This window comes from Canis aureus, chromosome 11, assembly GCF_053574225.1.
Source record: "Canis aureus isolate CA01 chromosome 11, VMU_Caureus_v.1.0, whole genome shotgun sequence".
Classification (NCBI taxonomy): domain Eukaryota; kingdom Metazoa; phylum Chordata; class Mammalia; order Carnivora; family Canidae; genus Canis; species Canis aureus.
In genome coordinates this window covers 72,062,138-72,076,341 of record NC_135621.1, presented here as the reverse complement: position 1 = coordinate 72,076,341, position 14,204 = coordinate 72,062,138, and the positions used below count along the sequence as shown (strand labels likewise).

General features: G+C 54.7%; 1 protein-coding gene across 1 annotated transcript in view; it reads left to right on the top strand.

Annotated features, from left to right (window-relative positions):
- The first annotated feature begins 1,791 nt into the window (after window positions 1-1,791).
- Window positions 1,792-14,204, top strand: part of ADD2 (adducin 2) — an 88,497-nt gene continuing 76,084 nt past the window's right edge. The window contains exon 1 of the mRNA XM_077915821.1: window positions 1,792-2,097. The gene's annotated coding sequence lies outside the window, so the exon portion shown is untranslated. The remainder of the gene's footprint in view (window positions 2,098-14,204) is intronic.

The following is a 14,204-nucleotide window of genomic DNA, read 5'->3' as shown; positions in this document are numbered from 1 at the left end:
CCGTTCTTCCTCAGTCCACACAGTCACCAGGACTGAGACTGGAGCCCTAGGACTCACACACTGGCGTGTCTCGGAGGTCAGCCCAAAGGACTTACTAGGGACACTTGTTAAATACAAAATTCCTTGGCCCACTCAGAGTCTGGCTCTGCAGCAGCACTGGGTGGGGCCTGGTGATTTTATGCGAGTATCTAAAGGCCTTGGTGCCCACAACCTAAGAGGAGCAGCGGGGCCCTGATCCGGGTGTGGGAAGGGACCACAGCTTTCCTGGAAGCCATCCTTGCCCTGCAATCCACGTTGAAAGAAAACAGAAGGCATGCTGATGTGGGGGGGCCGCTGGAGCCTGTGGGGGGGGCCTGGGGCCCGGTGATGCTGGGCCTTCCAGGTACACCGGAAGCACCAGGTACACCGTGCTTTCACGGAGTAGGACGACAAGGCCCAGGAGGGTTAAGTGACTTGGTGGAGGCCACACAGCTAGTTAGCGGCAGGTCTAAGGCTGCAGTCAGGCGGTCCGGGTCTCCATCCGGCTCCCTGGTCCCTGAGCACCTGCCTCCTGGGATGGGAGGGGAGCGCGGAGGCGGCGAGCCCGGGCCCGACACTTGCTGTCCTTGAAGACGGAGCAGAGTTCACACGGTCAACAATCGCCATTGCAATCCCGAGAGTTAATTTTCTAAAGGCAAATCTCCTTCGCAGACCACAGAGACTTTCTCCCCTTGTTAATCCCAGGGAGGATCTATCCGTGAAGGAAGCTCACGTGTCAGACTTTGTTCCAGTAGCAGGATCCTCCTAGTAGCTCCCGGCCCTTGCGGGACCCACGGAGGGGGGGGGGGGGCAGGCGGCGGGACTGCGGGGGCGCTGCGGGCCTGGGGGGGAGGGGGAGGGGGGAGGGGGCCTGTGGGCGGGGCCTGAGGGGGCGGGGCCTGCGTGGGGCGCTGCGGGCCTGGGGCCGGGCCTGTGGGCGGGGCCACTGCGGGCCTGGGGGCGGGGCCTGCATGGGGCGCTGCGGGCCTGGGGGCGGGGTCTGCGTGGGGCGCTGCGGGCCTGGGGCCGGGCCTGTGGGCGGGGCCACTGCGGGCCTGGGGGCGGGGCCTGCATGGGGCGCTGCGGGCCTGGGGGCGGGGTCTGCGTGGGGCGCTGCGGGCCTGGGGCCGGGCCTGTGGGCGGGGCCTGCGTGGGGCGCTGCGGGCCTGGGGGCGTGGTGGGGCGTGGCTCTGCGGGCCTGGGGCGGGGTCTGCGTGGGGCGCTGCGGGCCTGGGGCCGGGCCTGTGGGCGGCGCGGGGGCGGGGCCGGGGCGGGGCCTGCGGCGCGGGGGCGGGGAGCTGCGGGCCTGGGGGCGGGGCCTGGGGGCGGGGCCTGCGTGGGGCGCTGCGGGCCTGGGGCCGGGCCTGTGGGCGGGGGCGGGGCGGGGCCTGCAGCGCGGGTGCGGGCGCGGGGCGGGGCGCTGCGGGCCTGGGGCGGGGCCTGCGTGGGGCGCTGCCGGCCAGGGGCCGGGCCTGTGGGCGGGGCCACTGTGGGCCTGGGGGCGGGGCCGGGGCCTGCGGCGCGGGGGCGGGGGCGGGGCGGGGCTGTGCGGGCCTGGGGGCGGGGTCTGCGTGGGGCGCTGCGGGCCTGGGGCCGGGCCTGTGGGCGGGGCCGCTGCGGGGCGGGGCGGGGCGGGGCTGTGCGGGCCTGGGGCGGTGTCTGCGTGGGGCGCTGCGGGCCTGGGGCCGGGCCTGTGGGCGGGGCCGCTGCGGGGCGGGGCGGGGCGCTGCGGCAGCGGGTCGGGGCGGCGGGGCCGTGCCCGCTGGAGGGGGCGCTGTGGGCGCGGCGGAGCGTCCTTTGTCAGCGCGCCGCCAGGGGAGCTCTGGCTCGCCCCCGCCCGGTGCGGGAAGTGGATTTGGACGCGACGGCGGGGCGGCGAGGACGAGCGGGAGCGGCCGCCCTTTGTGGGGCTGGCGGAGCGGAGACGCGGCCCCGGCGGCGGGCAGCGCGCGGCTGCGGGATGGAGGGACGCGCCGTCCTGCGCTCCGGCGGGGGCGCCCGTTAGCAGAGCCCGAGGGGGGACGGCGGAGCCGGGCGGCGGCCCCGGGGGAGCAGGGACCGGCGAGCGGCCGCGCACAGGTGAGCCCCGCGGGCGCCGCGGCTTCGGGTCGTTTCCCCGGAATCGGAGAGTCGCGCGGCAGGCAGGTCCGCGCTGGGGCCCGCGCCCGCCGCCTCGGGGCTTCCGCGGATGATGCAACGCGCGGCCTCCGCGGGGCGAGGTGCGGGGCGAGGCGCGGGGCGCGGGGCGCGGGGCGAGGGGCGGGCGCGCTGGCTCCGGGCGCCACGCCTGACAGGTGCCGCTTCCTTCTCAGGGCTGCGGGGGCAGCGGGGGGCGTCCCTGCCCTGCCCTGCCCCGCCCCGCCCTGCCCGCCGCGACCACTCCTCTCTCCTCCCCTCCCCTCCGCTGCCTGGGGATGGGGGCCCCTGCCCCGCCGCATCCTCCCTCCCCTCCCTGCCTGACGGGGGGCGCCCTGGCCCTGCCCGCCGTGTCCCTCCTTCCCCTCCCCTTGCCTCCCCTCCTCTGCCTGGGGGTGGGCGCCCCTGCCGTGCCCCATCCTCCCCTCCCCTGTCCTCTCCTGCCCCGCCCTCCCCTCCCCTCCCCTGCGTGGGGTGGGCACCCGTGCCCCGCCTTGTCCCCCCTCCCCTGCCCCGCCTTGTCCCCCTCCCCTCCCGTGCTCCGCCTTCTCCCCCCTGCCCCGCCGTGTGCCCCCTGCCCGCCTTCTCCCCCCTGCCCGCCGTGCCCCTCCGCCTGCGGGATGCTCCGTGTCCCCCCTCCCCTCCCCTGCCGCCGTGTCCCCCCTGCCCGCCGTGTCCCCCTCCCCTCCCGTGCCCCGCTTTCTCCCCCCTGCGGGATGCTCCGTGTCCCCCCTCCCCTCCCCTGCCCGCCGTGTCCCCCTCCCCTCCCGTGCCCCGCCTTCTCCCCCCTGCGGGATGCTCCGTGTCCCCCTCCTGTCCCCTGTCCCCGCGGCGGCCCGGCCCAGGCGGGCGCAGTGCAGCAGCTGCGGGGCAGGGGGGCGGCGTGGGCAGGGCCCGCCGCTGCAGCCGGGAGCCCGGAGCCCGCACGTGAGCAAGTCCCCAGTGGATTTGGATTTTCCGCCGCCACCACTTTGGAGGGAAAACCTGCCGGTGTCCCCCAGAGGTCCGGCCAGCGCCGCTGCCTCGGCTTTCACCCCCCCTTCCCTGCCTCTCCCCTCCCCTCCCCTCCCCTCCCCCCTCCGCCGGGGCGGCCCCCCTGCACCCGCAGGTGGGGGCGGGCGGCTGCTTTGGGATGCGGCTCAGGCTCAGGCTCAGGCGCGGGCCTGCCCATTGTCTTGTTTTCTCTCCCCCTTCCTTTTCCTCCGTAATCTCCACCCTTTGGCAGAGAGAGCGAGAGAGAAAGACGGAGAGAAAGACAGAAGGGAAGGGGGGGGACCAGCCCACACCCTATCAGATTCTTTTAAAAATTGTCATTTATCTGTGACACATGATTATTACCCATCTGTTTCCTCACACCCACTCTTGCCTCTCGCAGTTTGTTGTCGAAGGTTCCACGGACTCAAATGAGCCTTGTAAATAATAGAAACCAGTTCTCGGTTTGGTAAATGGACATTTTGTGCTTTCTAAGCCCAAAGGTGAGGTTGGTCTGACATCCTGGCAGGAGCAGCGATAGGGGAGGGTGGACCCAGCTCCTTTCCCTCTAGCCGGGGGTCTAGCCGAGGGGCATGAGCTGCATCTTTAACTTGTACAGTGAGGGGTGGCCTCCTTAAAGGGATTTAAAATTGGGCTTCATTTTATTTATTTTTATTTTTTTAAAGATCTTATTTATTTATTCATGAGAGATAAAGAGAGGGAGAGAGAAGCAGAGACACAGGCAGAGGGAGAAGCAGGCTCCATGCAGGGAGCCTGACATGGGACTCAATCCCGGGACCACAGGATCACGCTCTGGGCCCAAGGCAGGTGCTAAACCACTGGGCCACCCAGGGATCCCTGGGTTTCATTTTAAAGGAGAATTGGTAAACGTTTGAAATGAAATTGCTTGAAATGAATGAGAGCAGTTAACTGAGGTTCAGACTTGCAAGTCACTCTGGCCGCTGGCATATGGATAGTATACAGTAGAGATTTTACAGAGGGATTTAGACCGTTTAACGTTTTTTGCTTCATGGTGCTCTCCCTTCATTCTGTAAGGTGATCAGACTTCCGTCAATGCCCGGATCTTGCCCAGCCCTGCTTGTCCCCTGACCCACCACTTTTTCTCCCCATCCCCAATAGCTAACCTTTTATTATTATTATTGTAATTTCAATATATTTTGCAGAACCACAAAAGATAAATCATTCTTTGATCCCAAGTCCATACATTTTTGTGGCAAGCGGTATGTTCTTTCGTGTCCAGTTGCCCAACCTTATTAGAAATCTGCTTATTACACACAAACTATACACCACTGCCTGAAATGATGCAGCATGTGTGGTTTCTGGGCTTGGGTTGAATTTGCTTGAAATGTTAAGACGGTGCTGGAATTAGCAAATCACAGCTATTCTTAAGAGTTTACAGGTGATCAAATATGTTTGATGGGAGAAAGTTTAGCATTAAGGTTTTAAATATATCTTTAAAACCCTTTGATAGATATTTTTATCACCAACCTTGTTCTACAAGGAATCTGAGACAGTTTATCGGGCTTCATAGAACATAGCAAGGGAGACTAACTTAGAAGTCAATGAGAAAGAAAGACTAAGGGTAGAGTTATAAAATGGCATTAAGACTGAAGCTAAAAAAAAAAAAAAGACTGAAGCTAATACAAAAATACACGTGTGAGACCCTCTATAGTTGGTATGAGGGTAAACAAATCCAGCTCTAAACTTTCTAGCATCTCATGGAAAAAGAAGAACTGACCAACCCATGGCTCATATATTTTATTTGTTCATTGACTCACTCACCCATTTGTTCATTTAACACTCAGTGAGGACCTACTATGCTCCGGGTTCTGTGAAGGGTACAGCGACAGACATGGTCTCTGCCCCTACAGCCTTACAGACGAATGCAAAAAGCCGACATTCATCAGGAAACCCCATAAGTGAGGGTACAATTTCGGGTAGTGTTGAGAGCTGTGCAAAGTATGAGACGCAAAACGTCACGTGTCCAGAACATAAAACACAAAATAAAAACATCTCAAGAGAAGCACAACAATTCCTGATTCTAAAAGCAGCAAGGAACTCTGCAAATACCACAGTGTTTTGACCGATGTCTTCAGGCACGTCCTTGTCAGACGCAAGGAGGGTTTCGTGCCTCTGTTTTTATAGTGTGAGCTTCCATCACTCCACGGGTCTCTCAGACCACCGAGGTGCTGAGGACGTACACATTTTGAGAGATCTGTATCTTCTCTAAAGTTAGCAGTTTTTACTTCAGTGATAATCTTAAGTTATTATTTAAAAAATTGTGTTCTCGATTATCTTTTTTTTTTTTTTTAAGATTTTTTCATGTATTCATGAGAGACAAAGAGAGAGAGGCAGAGACACAGGCAGAGGGAGAAGCAGGCTCCATGCAGGGAGCCTGACCTGGGACTCGATCCTGGGTCTCCAGGATCACGCCCTGGGCCGAAGGCAGACACTCCACCGCTGAGCCACCCAGGGATCCCCCTGGATTATCCTTTTTTTTTTTTTTAAGATTTTATTTATTTATTTGACAGAGAGAGAGAGAGAGTGCACACAAGCTGGGAGGAAGGAGAAGCAGACTCCCCTGCTGAGCAGGGAGCCCAACGTGGGGCTCCATCCCACGACCTGAGCCAAAGGCAGATGCTTTAACCCACTGAGCCACCCAGGCGCCCCTATTCTGAATTGATGGCAACCCCAAAGCCAATGGGTGGGGCCTATATCTGCCTCTGTATCTTCCCCTGTGAGCCAGGGGCAGGTCTGGTTGCTTAGGTCATGAGGCAGAGAGGAGTCTAATTAGAGCATCCTGGCAAGAAGGCTGAGTCCACACAGGGCACAGGCTTGTCAGGCTCAAAAGAACAATTCCTGGGATCAGCACCATATTGGCAAGGAGGGATGCTCTCATGCTAGTTCCCACAGTCACATGCACTGAGTTGCAGCGACTTAGCAGCAGGCGTTGTAGTGAAAACACAATGACAGACTTGCTGTTGCTGGTTTCAGCAATAATTGGATTAGGTCTACATTTAACGTAGATTTAGTAACCCCCGATTACTACCTTGTGTCCAAGGCAATGAGACAATTCGGTGTAATGACTGAGTGGAGCCAGGCTGTCTGACCTCAAATTCATTTTTCTACTCGCTAGCTGTGAAACTTGGGCAAGTTACTCAACCTCTCTGATCTCAGTTTCTTCTTCTCTCTCTCTTTTTTTTAAATATCTTATTTTTTAAATATTCATGAGAGACATAGAGAGAGAGGCAGAGACACAGGGAGAGGGAGAAGCAGGCTCCATGCAGGGAGCCCGATGTGGGACTCGATCCCGGGACTCCAGGATCACGCCCTGGGCCGAAGGCGGCGCTAAACTGCTGCGCCACCCAGGGATTCCCCAATTTTTGGCATTTTAGTAACATAAAACTATAACGCCTGAGTGTTTAGAACTGGTCTTAATGAGTATATGTATTTAAGATACATTTTAATAAAAATGACTTAGGTCATCCCTGGGTCCGTGAGAAATTTTTTTTTCTCCAAAAGCGATCTCGGTATAGTTTAAGCCTTTTGCACTGTGTACAAGGACACACCCAAGATTCTTGGAACAGAATTTTTAATCTCTGGAAGAGACATTACGCTCTAACGTTTTATCTATATACTCGAGCACCATAGTTTTAACTTGAAGGAAATTTAAGGCCGTTAACACCAAAAACTGCCTCTGTTTTCAACAACTCCGGCAAAGTCCCCCAGGCCCAGGGAGCACCCGCGGAGCGGCCCGCTTCCAGCACAGGTGCGTCCCGGCCTGACGCCCGCGATAAGCCACAGGTGAGAGGCGCCCACGTCACTGAACGCGGCAAAAAGAAAGCCTTTTCTCCGTGGACTACGGTGTTCGGTTGTATAAAGTCAGTGTATTGGTTGTAGCGTTCAAATCTGTTTTTAGGCTTTCTCTGCGCCGGAGTGATCTGTCAAGGATTAAGCAAAATAGGCCGGTCTCCCGGTTAGGTGTGCTTCGGGCGCTCTCCTTTCGCTGTGTGCCCACCCGAGGCCTGGCAGGGTGTGCAGCTGCATTCCGCACGGGTTCTATTTGGCGCTGGGTTCCTTCGGGCCCGGCTGCCAAGGACTGAGGGCTTTCCTGGGAGGGGGGACATCGAGTGCGGAAGCCCGGACACAGCGGGCACAGGAAGAGATGTCTTTAGGTTGCCGAGAAGAGGGAGACGACAAACCCGGGCCCAGATTCGCCGAGGACGCCCTAGACTACGGCAGGGATGGTGTCAGCCCGCGCTGGCCAGCCATGAGCAGCAGGGGTCGTCCGGGCAGAAGCAGGATGGGCCTCCCCGCTGGCTCCTGGAACTCTAGGCTCGCTGCAGCAGGCCCGGGTGGGCTGTGGCCTGATGACGGGAGGGGCGGCGGCCCTGGGACCTTTATCAGCTCCTTCCACCTTGAGTAAGGCCCCCCGGGAACGTGGGCCGTTAACACGGCTCTGAACCAGGTCCGTTCTGATCAGCCCAACGGTCGCGGCTGAAAATAGAGATAAGGACGGAAAGAAGTGTCCCTGGGCCCAGGCGTCCGTGCCTCTGGCGTCTGGCAGTGGCAGCTCCAGGGCCCGTGGACACTCCCGCCCCGACTCCCCCCCACGCCCCCAAGCAGCTGACAGAGGGGACGGTGAGGACCTGGGGCCTCGGGCTGGTGGCCGCACTGGGCCACGCAGGGAACAGAGGCTGCGCAGACACCAAACAAGAGCCAAACAACAGACGCGGGGCGGTGACAGGTGTCCCCTGCTGCGCCAGCCAATTCCGGAGGTGGCCGAGTGATGGCAGTTCCAGCAGCTTCCGTGAGGCTCAGCTGGACCCCGCGGGGACGAGCTGGCCTCCGTCTTGCCTGTGCTGTTCCACCTGGTCACCCCGAGCCTCCCCTTCCCCTGCCTGCCCTGAACTTGAGCCCCCCTTGGCCCGCTCCCCCCGCAACGATCTTTCCGCAACAGAACTTGAATCTCCACCTGCCCCTGCTCCCAGGATAAAAGCCAGGCTCCTCACCTTGGCCTCTGCTGCTTTCCGTGCTCCCCCGCCCCGCCTCTCTCTGTCTCTCAGGAATCAATAAACAAAATCTTTAAAAAAAAAAAAATCTTTCTTTCTGGAAGAGGAAATGATACTATTAGACTTTGAAACGCGTGAGGACTTTATGAAGACAGTTTCTTTTGCCGGTGGACACGGTTTTCAGCCTATATTATTTTATCGAGCCTGAGTTTCATTATGTTTGCTTCCTTTACTCGGCGTGGAGCCCATATAAGGTCTCTCGACTTCTGCTTTAAAAAAAAAATTGATGGTGAAGGGGCACCGAGTTGGCTCAGTCGGTTCAGCATCTGACTCTTGATTTCAGCTCAGGTTATGATCTCGGGGTAATGAGATGGAGCCCCAAGTCCATGCTCCACGTGGAGCCCCCTGGGGTTCTCTCTCCCTGTCCCTCTCCCCCACATCATATGCACTCCCCCCCTAAATAAATAAATAAATAAAATCTCTCCGAAAATGGACGGTGAAAAGACACCCAAAAGTGAGGGTGCATTTGGTTCTTTCCTTCCTTGACTGTGTCAGATGCCAGAGCATCCCTCCTGATTGTCTCAACATCCCTTTATTTAGAATTTATCCTTCTTCCCTCCTAGCACCACATTTCTCTTAGATCCTTCCAACACCCTCATTTGTGTCCCAAATTAGCTACATCTGTTACCATAGTTATGCAGTTTCCAGCTTAACCCCTTGCCTGCTTGTTCCTGCCCTACTGTGCCTGACGCATCCTTTCTTGCATTTCCATCAGACCTACCGTTTTTCTTTCGTTTTTCTTTCTTTTTCTCCCTCCCTCCCCCCACCACCCCCACCACCGCCTCAGGTTTTTTTGCTGGCTTTAAGGTAATGCCTGTGCATAGTTAATAGCCCGAGTAGGCCGAAGGGCTTCTAACCGAAAGCAGCAGTCTGCCCAGCCCAGGCCCTCGGCCAGGTCAGCCGGTCAGCCGCGTTTGGCCGTTCCCTCCTGCTGTAGTTACCTTCCTATCTCGAAATCCTATGCTTACGTTAACGTCTCTGAATTCATCAGTGACCTGCTGTGAAAGCCAAGGACGTCGTTTGGTTACATCATCCCGGCATCTCCTCATTCTCTCTGGTCATCCCTGTGGCTCCACACAATGCATTTGTTCAAACCAGGTTTCTCCCTCCGCGGCCTGTTGACTGGGTCCCTCGACCCCCGGCTCCGCGTAGGACAAGGCCATCAGCACCCCTCCTTACCCTGCTTCCTCTTCCCTCCAGCTTCGCTTTACTTTTGCATTATCGAACTCGGTAAAATATTCATTCTGTTCCGTTGGCCGTAGTTGATTCCTATGATTTGTCTGTAATTATAGTGATGTTAAAAGCTGAAGAGTTCTGACCTGTTCATTATCTGGGTTGATACGTTCACAAGTAACACATGCTAGGGTTTCATATCCTCGGCCGGCTCCCGGCTCTCAACCCTCGGCCCTAGGTGGGAAGTGCTCGCACGGTGGCCCAGGGCCCCAGCACCGTCACGCCTGCCCCAGCCCGCCCGGCGGGGTGTGCGGCTCCTCGAGGATCCCTCCACTGGCCACGCCGGTGGGCTGCGCAGCGGCCGAGGCCCCACTACCGGGCCCGCAGGTGGCCGCAGCCTGGTGCCGGGCCGGGGCCAAGCGGTGCCCTCTGCTCAGCACCCAGGGGGGACCTCTGCTCAGCCCCTCCCTCCTGCCGTCCATGGTGCCTGCTGCCCGCCAGGCGCTGCTCCTTGGCTCCCGCATCCTCCACCTCGAGTCCGGGCTGACGCCACTTGGGCCCCAGACATTCATCACTAGTTCCCACCTGCTTTTGGTCCTGCAGAAACACGCTGAACCCTGTTCCAATGACGGCCTGCACTATGCACGTTTACTCCCTGATGACCCGCGGCATGAGGTCTAAGGAGAGAGCGGGAGGTGGGCGGTGGGACCGGGACGCCCATGGCCACGCAGTCCCGGGATCTTCTCCCCGACGGTGCGGTCGCCGCGAAGGCCTTGCGGCTTACATGCAATCCAGCAAACTCCGCTGTTTCTCTTCAGGAAGGTGCAAGTTGTCAAATCAGAAGAGTTTGGTTAATAGTGTGCAGGAGCCCAGGATGAGATGAGGGGTTAAGGGAAAAGAGAAACTTCTCCGGGTAACCTGGGCTGCAGTGACTGGCCATGCGCCGGCCGCGGAGATCATTGGTCAGCGTTGCTGGCGCTTGACTTACATCCAGAACGGAGCAGCCGACAGAGACAGTTAGTGGGTTCACACCCTGTGTCCCCGGAGGGAGGGGGCTCCCGGATAAGGAGGCAGGATTCGTGGGCGCCCATGGAGCTCTGTTCAGCAATAAGTCTGGAGATACGGACGTAACATAAGAAATTCCAGTTGCCTCTACATTTCCATCTAATTTGCAGGTTATTGCTTCATTTTCGGCCTTAACAATAGTCACCGAGACAGAAGAGAGTTCTGGGGCTCCTGTTTTATGTATCTTAACTGTTAAAGGCTGGAAAAGCTGTGGCCAGCTTTGAAGACTGTACCTACAGTCTTCAACCGTATCAGGTTGTAGGACGTTGAAGAATTAAAATCTGCTTTTCAAAACCTATTCTATTTATGGATGAAATGATACAAAATCTTTTTCTGTTGGGGATGAATGGGGTTGAAGTGAACTGAGGTGGACTACAAGTTGGTAATTGTTGAGATTGGGTATAACATCTAAACTGGCACTTTTTTAGAGGGAAAGGAGGTACCATGAATAATTGCATTGGAACAAGAGGCATGACCCCGACCCTCTTGGGAAAATTGCAGTCTATTCTGAAGCTAGATGATGGGTACTTGGGGTTCATTATATGGTAGGCTCCTAATTTTGCATATTTGCAGATTTTTCCATCATTAAATTGTCTGCTGTTTTATCCTGTTTGCTATTTTGTTAAAATTGGAGACTTTCACCTTAACATGATGTTAGGCATTAGTCAACTTCAAATACAAAATGAAAATAGCAAGAGAATATTGTCAAAGAACAAATCTATTAAGTTAATTTATACTAATGGGACAAAAATCCATGGACTCTGCAACTGGGACACCCAGGAAGCAATATTTAATTAAGTCGACAATGTTATAAAGCAGATCTCTAGCTTTAGTTATGCAAAAGGGCCTTGTTTTATCTCTGTGGATTGGGTTCATCAGGCTTTTACGGGTGGGCGGGTGCATCCCCACAAAGGTCGAGTCTGCTGGGAAATAGAGCGCATTTCCCAAGAAAGCAGGATTTCTATTTGCAGAGCAAGTCAGCAATAATAACTACCGATCGGTAATTATCTTTGCGTCTCTCCTATGTGAGATTCTTCATTACCTCTTACCTGCTAAAATAGTCTTTCGAAGTTACCCAGAAGTTGAGAAAGAAGGTCTCCTTTCTTGCTCTCTAATTACCATGCTGTGTCGTCCCATGGCTTAGTGAAGTTTTTGCTTCTGGGCCCGCAAGGAGGTATGGCCGGGGTGCGTGCATGAGGTGGCAAGGGTGGGCTCCGTCTTTTAGGATGTCAGGCATCTTGCTTCTGCCGATCAGAGGGCTCACGTGGTTGTGGATTTGGAGTGAGGGTCTTGGTGCCCTGTTCAGAGAGGGGCTGAGATGAATGCCCAGCTGCCAGGAGCCTGGGACTGTCATGCAAGGTACTGTACCAGATGTGGGCTCTCCAAGGCTGGAGTGCTGCTTCTGTAGGATCAGAAGCCCGTTTTTTGAAAATTATTTGTTCTGCTGCTGTTGTGTCACTGGTGTGATTTAGTATCATGTCCCCTGTATTATGCAAAAAAGGTCACTTTCTATTTGCTTATGGTTTTTGAAGTCAAGCTTACCGAGATATAGCACACACATAGTACAATTCGCCTTTCGTAAGTATGTTGTTCTATGATTTTTGACAGATACATACACTCACGTGACCACAACCGCAGTCAAGATAGGAGGTTCCCTGTGTCCCTTTGTAGTGAATCTCTCCCTTATCCACCCACAGCCCGTGACAACAGCCCATCTGCTTTTGCCTTTTCCAGAATGTCCTATAAATGAGACCATACAGTGTAGTCTTTTGTGTCCGACGTCTTTCATTTCGTATAATGTTTTTGAGATTAATCCACGTCGCTACAAATATTAGTAGTTGGTTTCTTTTGATTGCTGAGTAATATTTCTCTGGATGACTGTCCCAGTTTGTTCAGGCATCCACCATTAAAGAATATTTGGGCTGTTTCCAGTTTTTGATGATTATAACTAAAGCCACTGTACGTAATGACATACAAATTTTTGTGTATTTTGGTTCTCTTGGGTAAATAAATACCTAGGAGTGGGGTTGCCTTATTGTGTGTGTATTCTTAATTTTATAAGAAACTGCCGGAGTGTTCTCAGAATGGCTCCATTTTGCATCCCCGCCAGCAATGTATTAGACTTCTAGTTGCACTGAACTTGGTATTGCTAGTTTGTTTGCTTGTTTTAATTCTAGCCGTTATGATAGGTGTGGGGTAGTATCTCACTGTGGTTTTAACTTGCACTTCCTTAATGTCAATGACCCTGAGCATCTTTTCAGGAGCTTGAATGCCACCGTATCTCTTTTTTGGTGGTTTCTTGTCTTTGAAATGTCTGCGAGTTTCTGCCATCCTAAGGCAGACCGCAGAAGGGGTATTTTCTTAGTCTCAGATAGTCTCAGAGGGGGAGCAGAAGCATAATGGGGGTGCGGGGAGCTCTATAGGGGGATGTAGGGAGAGTTGCCTAAGAGGAAGGTAACATGGGAAGGGTGGAGGGGGTGAAGTCAGGAGCTGGGGTATCTCATCCTTCCCTCCTGCCCAGGCTGCTTCTGGAGCTTTTTTTCTGGAGGATTGTGTGGTTTATATTATGAGGAGCTACTCCCTTAGGAAGTAAGAGAGGGATGGAACAGGACAGCTATAATATTGATTCATTTTTTTTTTATGTGCTTATTCCAAATTCTGGTCTTTACATCCTTAGCTCAATAAGTATCTCTTTAAAATAGATATTTGGCTCAGATAACTCCTTCTGTTAATTTTTGGGTGGAAGAGAAAGGAGCGTTACATAAAAAAATATTCAGGAAAATGTATATTTAAATTTAATTGATGTAGGGACTCAAAGAGATATTTGAATGACCCATGTTCATAGCTGCATTATTCACAATGGCTAAAATGGAGAAGCAACTCAGGTGGCCCATCAATGGATGAATGGATATACAGTCAGGTGGTGTATGTCATATGGAATAATGGTCAGTCTTAAAAAGGAAGAAAATTCTGACATATATTACAACATGGATGAGCCTTGAGGACATACACTGCATGAAATAAACCAGTCACAGAAAGACAAGTACTGTATGATTTACTTACATGAGGTGCATAGTGACAGGAAGTAGCATGGTGGTGGCCAGGGGCTGGGGTGGGGAAAATTGTATAATGTTTAATGGGCATAGTGTTCCAGTTTTTTTTTTTAAAGATTTTATTTATTTATTCATGAGAGATACACAGGAGAGAGAGAGAGAGGCAGAGACACAGGCAGAGGGAGAAGCAGGTTCCATACAGGGAGCCCGACGTGGGACTCAATCACGGGTCCCCAGGATCATGCCCTGGGCTGAAAGTGGCTTAAACCATTGAGCCACCCGGGCTGCCCCATACTGTTCCAGTTTTACAAGATGAAAAGAGTTCTGGAGATGGATGCTGGTGATGGTTACACAACATTATGAATGGTGCACTTAAAAATGGCTAAGATGATCAATTTTATGCTATGTGCATTTTATAGCAATAAAAGTTTAACGTGATTGAGGTGTGCTAGCAACAATGAATAATGTATCGTGATGGTGGGTAAGTTTGTGATGTTTGACTATGTCAATCGGTGTTAACCGAACACCTCTACACGCAGCTACTGTTCCAGGTCCTGGGCATGCCTTGGTGAACTAGGAGATCACACTCTAGTGAGGAGAAAAGGAGAGTGTGGGGATTTGAGGAGAGAGTGAGAAGGTGGGAAATGATTCTCTCGAAGAGCCTACGCCAAGGAAGGTTGCTTGGTAATGTTCA